At 33.7% G+C, this 8,391-nt stretch overlaps 1 pseudogene; it reads left to right on the top strand.

Annotated features, from left to right (window-relative positions):
• Positions 1–7,563: 7,563 nt before the first annotated feature.
• The window catches only part of LOC117100035, a 90,742-nt pseudogene continuing 89,914 nt past the window's right edge, over positions 7,564–8,391 (top strand).

Raw genomic sequence — 8,391 nt, 5'->3', positions numbered from 1 at the left:
AAAAATAATAATAATTAATAATAATAATAATAATAATTAATAATAATAAATCAATCAATCAATCAATCAATCAATCAATCAATTATATTTATATTATATTATATTATATTTTTATCTTGAATAATTTTAACGAGTAATTTGAATCTCTTGTGCAATGAATAACGACCAACAAGTTTTTAATGTTTTATCATTCAATTGTTTTGGGCTTAAGAGTGGCTTACATTCCTTAAATTGTTTTAAACTCAAACCTGGTGTAATTTTCAAAGAAATATGTATTGACAATACACGATTGAGCGCTGCTATTCATATTATCTACAATGATAAAATTCTTACGCCAATCTTTGGCGTTTATTTGCCTCATTCTTACGGTAAAGCTGAACAAATAACGACTTTACGCTGAAACTATTGATACTTTACAGTCGTTAATTGATGAATGTAATGCAAGCCCTTTTATGATCGTCGGTGACTTTAATGCATGTCTACCCCAACATGTATGTTATATACTAGCAGTTTCTAATAGAAAGTAAAATGCTGCGATTATGCAATTCATGTAAATACTAATAGATACTTCAGTACATAAAAGGGTGTACTGATTTTTAGTTTTAGTATTAAAGGTTGGTAGAAATATGTTATTTGGTGGCTTATAAGAATGGATTTCAAAAATTTTGTTTACAATGCTACAAAACAACATAATAATAAAATAATAGACATGTTAGTAGTCGATCTTGTTTTATTGTTAACCACAATGTGCTTCACAGTGTTTAAATATGTAACAAAAAAAATGTTATCCACAATAGCCTTCACAGTATTTAAATCTGTTTTAATTGAACAATATTTAAAACTTTTAATATTTTCTCAATATTTAAAACTGTTTCAAAAAAGTGGCCAAATGAAGAACATGCCTCACAGAAATTGAATCTGTTAAAAAATAAAATGGTTTATGCATATCGTGCTCCTCAGTATTAAACTCTTTTAATAAAATACAGCTTTATCGACAATATGCTTTTCATTTTTTAAATAAATGCTTTATCCACAATATGCTTTTCAGTATTAAATTTAAATAAATGCTATTTAATATTTAAACTTGTTTAAACACTACCTAATTTCAGATTATTTCGTCGTTGGCCGATGTCATCCGATGACGTGCAACCTCTGTTTGTATTTGAGGTCTTTTCCGCGGGGTCCTCTGTTTCCTGGGTTGTTGTAGAGGGTCATCGTAAATATGTGATAGCTTGTAGGCTCCTTATCTCCATTTATCTAAACGAAAACATGCAACACCATCAAGCTCTAAACTGACAATGACCTGGATTGTGTGCAACCACCAAAAACCTGCAAACAAAAGTACATGTGTAAATTAACATAAATATGAAGCACAATATTTGTTACCAAATTCACACATAAAAGCTGTTTTACTAAAATAAATATTCAATATAATTATCGTTTACTATTATTTTATGAGATATTTTATTAGATGTTGATTTATTAGTAAGATATTTGGATATCAATATACACTTACCTCAAAATATTACGTTAGGCCTAGCCACAAATAGAAGAGACTAGCAATGTGCAACCAACAATCTGCAAACGAAAGTACATGATTGTGTAAATTAATGTAAGATTGAAGCGCAAAATTTGTTACCAAACTCACACATAAAAGCTGTTTTAATAACTTATATATTCAATATAATTATCGCTTACTAATATTTTAATCGATATTTTATTAGATGTTGCTTTATTGGTAAGATATGGAGATCAAAATATATACCCACATCCTAAGTATAATCATGGAAAAAAATATTTATCCCTACAAAATTACAATATGGCCTTTATGTACCTGTACATGATTGTGTAAAGTAACATTGAAGCACAATATTTGTTACCAAATTCACACATAAAAGCTGTTTTACTAACATATATATTCAATATAATTATCGATTACTATTATTTTATTCGATATTTTATTAGATGTTGATTTATTAGTAAGATATTTAGAGATCAAAATATACAACTACCTTCTAAGTATAATCATGGAAAAAATATTTATCGTCACGACATTAAATATGGCGTCTATGATGAGCCTGTTGCCAAATACAGACATCAAAATAATCTGGCAACTTCTAATTAATATAAAATAGACAAATAACGCTGTTCGTTCAGACCCCTGGCGCTAACTTAACCTAAGCCTAGATCTACCCTAGGTAGAGAAGCTAATGGAATACCTAATATTAGGATAGACCAGGGTAGGCCTAGCCTCATCAAATTAAAAGACTAGCTACGTTCCGCCTAGGCCTAATTAAATTATGAAAAACACAACCATAGCTGCACTAAAAATTTCACGAACAGGAAACAATCATACTGATCTAAACATCACTAAAATTATCATGACCTTAACACTTCTAAGACTTGCCATTATAAATGTTTGAAAATGGAATACTTACCGATTCAATTCTAACTCTTTTGGAGGGGTGGCCATATTCTATTGAACAAAAGTTTAGGTAACTTAATTATTCCTGAACGATCTTCACGACGCTCACCTTATTGTTAATGAAGTAGGAAATAATGTCGAGACAAATAGCAAAAACACTATTTATTTCCTGTTATTTGCTCTATGGAAAAAGATGATCATTTTGCTGAATATCTTGGTAAAATTCAATCCATTGTTGAAGAGTATCAAAGTAATAAAGTTGTTATTATGGGTGATTTCAATGCTGATCCTAATTTTTTTTTAATGGTAAGGAGCTTCCTGCCTCTAGGCATGGTTTGAAGTTACCAGATATTTATGTGTTAGGGTTGGATTCCGGTACTTTTACTTACGTTAGCGATACTTTTCATACTAACAGTTGGCTAGATTACATTTTATCAACTCATGGTGCTTACATTCATAAATGGCCCAAAAGTATTCAAGTTAGTTATAAGGTTTTGGCTCAGATCACTTTCCATTGTGATCTACCAAATATTGCGTGTGTTGAAAATATTAGTAATGTGGCCTGTGGTAACGCATTACGTTAACTGGGCTAAAGTACCTCCTGAGTCCATTGATAGGTATCGGCGAATGACTAATTCTTATATTCCTTTGGATGTGGTTGCTAGAGAGGCTTTCTTGCTGACGGTGGCGCTCTGATAGTAGTCCCAGGGCTGGTGCCATATTCGAAGCTACGAAACTATCTAGATCCAGGTTTTTGTTTTGCTTCTGTTATTTCTAATGTCCTTGAACATTGTTAATGCATCTTAGTAAAGGCACTCTTGACTCTAGTGATACTCAATTTGCATTTAAGTCGAATCTCTCTACTGATACGTGCATTTTTATTTTTAAGCAAGTTGTTAATTACTACAATAGAAATGGAAACCCAGTTTACTGTGGTTTCTTATGCTAATAAGGATTTCATCAATCATCTTTAGTAAAATGATCAAAGCGGGTACACCTATTGTTGTTGTTAAACTACTTATGTTATGGTACAATGTACAGAGATTCACTGTTAAATGGGGAAACTGTCTCTCACATTAATTTAAAATATTTTTTTTTTAAACATAAATTAAACACTTGATCATGATATTATTTTTAATTCTACGAAATCAGTATGTATGCTATTTTGTCCCCCTGTTAGGAAATAAACAGGAGAATCTAAGACTTTTCTTTTTAACAATAAGTTACAATGTAAATTCTGTGAGATATCTTGGGCACATACTCTCGTCAGATACCACTGACGATCTTGATATCCAGCGCCAGTTAGGGCTCTATGTGTAAGAGGCAACACACTTTGTAGAAAATCTTGACCAAATGCACTTGTTTTTTGTTTAAATTTGAAGATTGCATCAATAATAAATCAATGTTTAAACGAAAGAAAAAATAATTAAAAATCTATTTTTAGAAAAGTTATGAGAAAGTAATTTTTGATTCATGTGGATTCATGCTTTCATTTTTACATCACTAACTTCAGTATAGCCTTAGCTTTATGGTGGTACCAAATTTAGCTGCTACTTTCTGCAACTTCGCAAGCTAGACGCACTTTTATCATTCTTGTTTTCATACATTTGAGACACGATTTAATTAGAGCAAACTGCAATCAAGGATGTACGCGCGTCTACTCAACCTGTTCATGCCAAAGCTTGGGAAAAGCACTCCAAAAATTGACAAACTGCTCGAGATTTAACAGTAGCAAATCTTCTAATATTTTGTTGCTGTTTAGAATACTTTATTAAATTTCGAGCAGTCTAATAATCCAAATATCATATATCATAATGAAGATGATATCTACAAGCAGGCCTATATCTAGGCGTCAATTGTTGTTAACATTATTCAAAGACATCCAAGACTTTGAAAAGCTTCCTGTTTCAACTTAAGGAGAGGTGAGCTACTAGGCGAGTAGTAACGACCTTCCCAGTAAACAATAATACGTTATGATAACGTGACAATAACATTACAGTATTGTGATGAAAACTTTATTTTGTAGAACATAAATACGTACTGAACATAATATCTTGCACGTTCCTACAACGTTATGTTCACGTTAAGTTGTGATGTACCTAACCACAACATTCGCCAAGAACGTTATAAAAACGTAAACACGCATTTGCTGGGTTTCTAAAAACACCTCGTGGCTTGACATTTTCTGATAAAGTTATTAATTTTTTGACACAGAACAGAGATATTCTTCACACCAGCAGAAAACCGACAAGATACATAAAAACAACAAAGAACCGGGACGCCTGTCCAAGTATGGGAGGATCTTTCCAGAGAGTTCGCACAAGGGTAAAGTACAAGAGTTGTACGCACTGAACTTCTTTGCAGCATTGCAAGGGGCGTTCAAGAAGAATCGATTTTAGAGTCTACTAATATGTAGAAAATACATACACATTTTATTTCTCCCCGACGAATTGTAGTTTTCCCCATCGCCGGGGGTGGGGGAGGGAGCTTTCCTTGACGGGGACCCTGCCCCCCCCCCCCGGGTGGCGTCACCCCTGAGGCGCAAACCGAAATCGTCCACGACAGATGAAACATTGTCCATCTTTGTAGCTCCATAGTAAAATGAGACGCCTCCTCACACCAAACTAAGAGTTGCAAAAAAGCATTTCTATCAGTATACCTGTCAAAGAGGACAACAAAAGTTCCTCTTCAAAGCCTTCTGGCTCACACTGCACTGAGAATTATCAAAAGACATAAAACGACCATTATCGATACTTTTACAATATAGGCCTAACATATTGGTGTAGGACTAACGGCTGAGAATTCCATGGAATCGCAGATGCAAACACATTTTACATTTAAAAAATGTCAAATTAGGCTTTCTGGTATGAATTTGATTTCGATTTCGATTTATTAAAAAAAAAGATTTATATATTCACTGTAAGATTAACAATATACGACTATACAAGTCGACAATTATTATTATTATTATTATTATTATTATTATTATTATTATTATTATTATTATTATTATTATTAGTATTATTATTATATTATTCCTCCATAGTTGAAAAGTGTTTGTGTTTCAAAATACACAAAATACTTGTTAAAGTATTGCAATAAAGTTTTACATTCACTTCATATCCTCGGCTTCTTATGTGTCTACCATTGAGGGGCATACGCTTTAATGCTTACTAAATTAATTAGTATCCATTATGGAATCAAAACATGACAAAGATGCTAGCAACCAATGTCAGAATTAACACAATCAGGTTGAACTACGGAAATCAACATCATGAAAATAAAACTGAGAAGCTGATTTAGGTAAATACTTAATTGAATCAGGATATGCTTATCAATTATATTGTTGTTACGAGAAACACTATACAATACTTCGATATAACCTCTAATAAGGGGACACCTTCTCCAGACTGCTGATTCGGGGTTCTACCCATATTTAGGAGACACAAACCAGAAGCGTGAAATTGTACCCTTATTGTGGGTGCTGGTATAATGTTTTAACAATTATAACATTTTATATGTATTGACCTAAAATGAGTTACAGAGAATTATAACTAAACTAATATAGGTCTATCAATTGACGGTTTTTACCGGGCTGACCAAGCCGACGTACTGGGCTGGGTAAGAAGAGGAAAGAAAGAGAGAGGGAAATGGTGGGAAAGAGTAAGAATGGGAAAAGGAAATAATTAAATGCTTATATTTAGTTAGGCCCTATTTCGTATCGTTTTGTATATTGGGTGTGGGCGTGAGGGGAGTGTATTACACCGGGTCATATTATTAACCGGGAAAATTATTAACACTGTCCCCCACCACGCCCTTCCCCTTACTTGTTACTTGTATATAGCGCCTTTCTTTACGAAGCTCTAAAACAGAAGCGCTAGTATATTTTTCAATACAATATTGCAACTAAATTTTCGAAGTTGCACTCTAACTGGCATTTCCCTCGGACCTTAAGTGATTCACGTTGCACACCCCCATGGGCTATCCTCCATGGCTACCGCCTTGACTTTCTGGTAACTTGCATATAGCCTATCTTTCTGTTCTATATTTTATCCCTGAGTTTAAAATATAATGGCTTTGTCAGTACACAACAATGGCTTGAATTTCAGCACAGGCATATATATAATAATTTGGCCAATATATATGTTTTTTTATATAGGCCTAGTCTAGCATTCCAAGTCTGAAAGTGTATTTTTTTTTCCAGTAATTTCATTTTATACTAGTGTTCAAAAACGCCTTTACATAGGACAATCAATTAAACTTGAAAAGGAATATAAATAGAATATTTATCGAAAAATAAATCGATTCTTTATTCACGAAGTTTTAGTTGAAGGAGTTGTGTTAACACCAAAACTTTATTCTGTACCATTTTTAGATTCAGAATAACTTTCTTTGGAATTAAAATTACATTTTGACAAAAGCTTTGTACAATTATTAAATTTAATACATAGGCCTGTTAGTGCGATGATGGACTTTTCGACAGAGAGTTCATCAATCCGGCTTCCCAGGGATAATGTAATCCTCAAATGAGCTCAGAGTGAACGGACGTATACACAGTGGCTCCCAGCGAAAATAGCAATTGTATATTCTGCAGGGAAATTTAATGTATACACAGTTACTACCAGAAGATTGTGTTACACTATAAATAAAAATAAGGATGAGTAATAGTGGTAAGAAGAAGACTGGAGGACGTAAGACGAAAAATAGTTGTAGGCCTACTGGAGCTAGGCCTACTATACCAGCAACGCAGTCCCCGCATACTTCACCGCCAACAATGAGTATACTTACCGCACCAGAGTACAATACTTCGTCCAATAGCCATTCAACTTTAGAAATTCCGGCCTTTGTTCTACCACCTGGTGTTGATTGCAGTACTACTAAAGACGTGCAGCTACGAGTGCAAACTGCCATTTCGGAGTTTCAATGCAAAGTGAATGCTACCTTAAATACCATTTTTACTCAAATGAAAAAGCTAGAGGAGGACTTAAATCAATCCATTGAGTTCCTAAGCCTCTAAAATCACACCACTGGTCAAGGAAAATGCAGTACTAACAGAGACAGTTAAACAACTAAAAGAACATGCTTCTCTACACGATGAATTGATCAACAAACAGGAAAGATTCTCACGTAGAAATAACATGAGGATTGTTGGTTTTGAGGCTACTGCAGGTGAAAAATGCTTAGAAATTGCCAAGGAATTGCTTTCGATTCATTTTAAATTGCCCGATATAAAAATCGAACGGGCACACCGAGATGGCCGTGGGAAAGCAGGGAGATCGCCTCATTTGTTGGTTAAACTTTTGTCTTGCCAAAATAAAGTGGATATCCTGAAACAGTCGAGATCCGTCTGCAATGACAAGGGGTTTTTTTTGTCGTCGATGACTTAACCAATACCGATTTAATAGAGAAGAGAAAATGGAGTAAACAAGTGATGGATCTCTACAGCCAAGGTACGAAGCTGAAGTTCTTTGCAGGAAAGTGGAGGAAAACTGGTCAGCCTTTTGATTTTCGCACTGAATAGTACAATTTAATGCTGCTGGCCGGGAGATCTTGTCATACTGTCATCTTCATTATCTTTTTATATTATCTAGCCTGCAAATTATGTACTTAATTCTATTGCAACCCCCATTTTAACGTGTAGTCATGCAACGACTGTGACAGTGTATCTTTAAGTAATGTCTGGGAGACGCTACTGATGACTCCTTATGAATTTCATTATTAATCAAGTCTTGCTGTTTATTATGTTACCTATTTGTTCTTTGTTACTTATTTTGCTTGTTATGAATCTTTATCAGTGACCTATTGTATCAATTATTACCTCAGTTTAAAGTTTGTGGGTGTTACGATAATTGTACATTTTACTATCTTGACCAAATGCACTTGGAAACTATCGCAATTATTCATGTTTATAAACTTAATCATACATGACTGATCTTATAGGATGGCAATCCCTCCCATTTAATAAT

Source organism: Anneissia japonica, unplaced genomic scaffold (assembly GCF_011630105.1).
Source record: "Anneissia japonica isolate Jap-2015-1 unplaced genomic scaffold, ASM1163010v1 scaffold1967_len143799_cov125, whole genome shotgun sequence".
NCBI lineage: Eukaryota > Metazoa > Echinodermata > Crinoidea > Comatulida > Comatulidae > Anneissia > Anneissia japonica.
This window is presented reverse-complemented; position numbering and strand designations above follow the sequence as displayed.